Genomic DNA, 1,057 nt, shown 5'->3' on the forward strand with positions numbered 1-1,057 from the left:
TATGTGTGGTGTAAAAAACGTTTTTCCACCTCCTCTTGGCAATAACTCATTCAATTTCTCCTCCCGGACTCTCAAAAACTCGATCTTGTATACACTTCTTTCCTTTAAATACTGAAGTAAATCTTGATTTAGTTTTTGCATTGATGAAGAGAGAGTCATCAAACTCAATTCATCTCTTTTGATGTGGAGCCATTTCAATCTAATCAAATTATAGAAAAATTCCTAAGTTTACTTCAAATATGCAAATAATGGCTTCCAATAGTCATTCTAAGAGTTTAACACTAAGATCCATGAATTTATTCCCAAATTTTCTTCACATTCTCAAATTTTTTAGATCTCCTCAATGTGGAAGAAATCCATGGTGAAAATCAAATATTTTTAGTTTGGAGTGAAGCTCTTACCTAGAGATGATCAAATCTGGTGTCAAAAATCCTTGAAATTGCCTCCCAATCCAAGATCTCTCAAGCCCTAGGTTGAAATTTGTGTTTTTAGGAGGAATGGGATGATGAATAGTGGTAGTTGACTGGTCAAGTTGACTGGTCAAAATTGGTCAAAATTGCGGTTAAATGTATTTTTTTGCGAGCTCACCATCGGCAGGGTCGATGGCGCCATCGGCGGGCGGGGTCTTCGGCGCCGTCAGCTGCTCTATTGAAATTTTGGACCTAAGTCTCGGGAAAAATCTGCCGTCGGCGGGCTCTCTTGATTTTGTTCAATTCCTAAATTTTTGCAATTTCAATCTAATTCAATCCTTAATGATGTCCGTTTAATCATTATAAACATAATTTTAAGTGATTAAATGATGTACTTAGCACAAATAAACTTTCACAAAATAAAACATCACATTTATATATAAATTTCAAGGGGTACAATTTACATTACATAACACACCTAAGTCTGCTATTTTATCAACCTCAACACATTAATTCAACGTCGCAATCCAAGCCACAACACTCAAAACGCTGAAAACAAAACATCATATGCTTAGTCTCAACTATACAGAGATCTAAAAGCATAATTCTAAAGCAAAACAAATACAAAGTTCAAATCAAATTACATA

Source organism: Phalaenopsis equestris, unplaced genomic scaffold, assembly GCF_001263595.1.
Source record: "Phalaenopsis equestris unplaced genomic scaffold, ASM126359v1 Scaffold236055, whole genome shotgun sequence".
In the NCBI taxonomy this organism is placed as follows: Eukaryota; Viridiplantae; Streptophyta; class Magnoliopsida; order Asparagales; family Orchidaceae; genus Phalaenopsis; species Phalaenopsis equestris.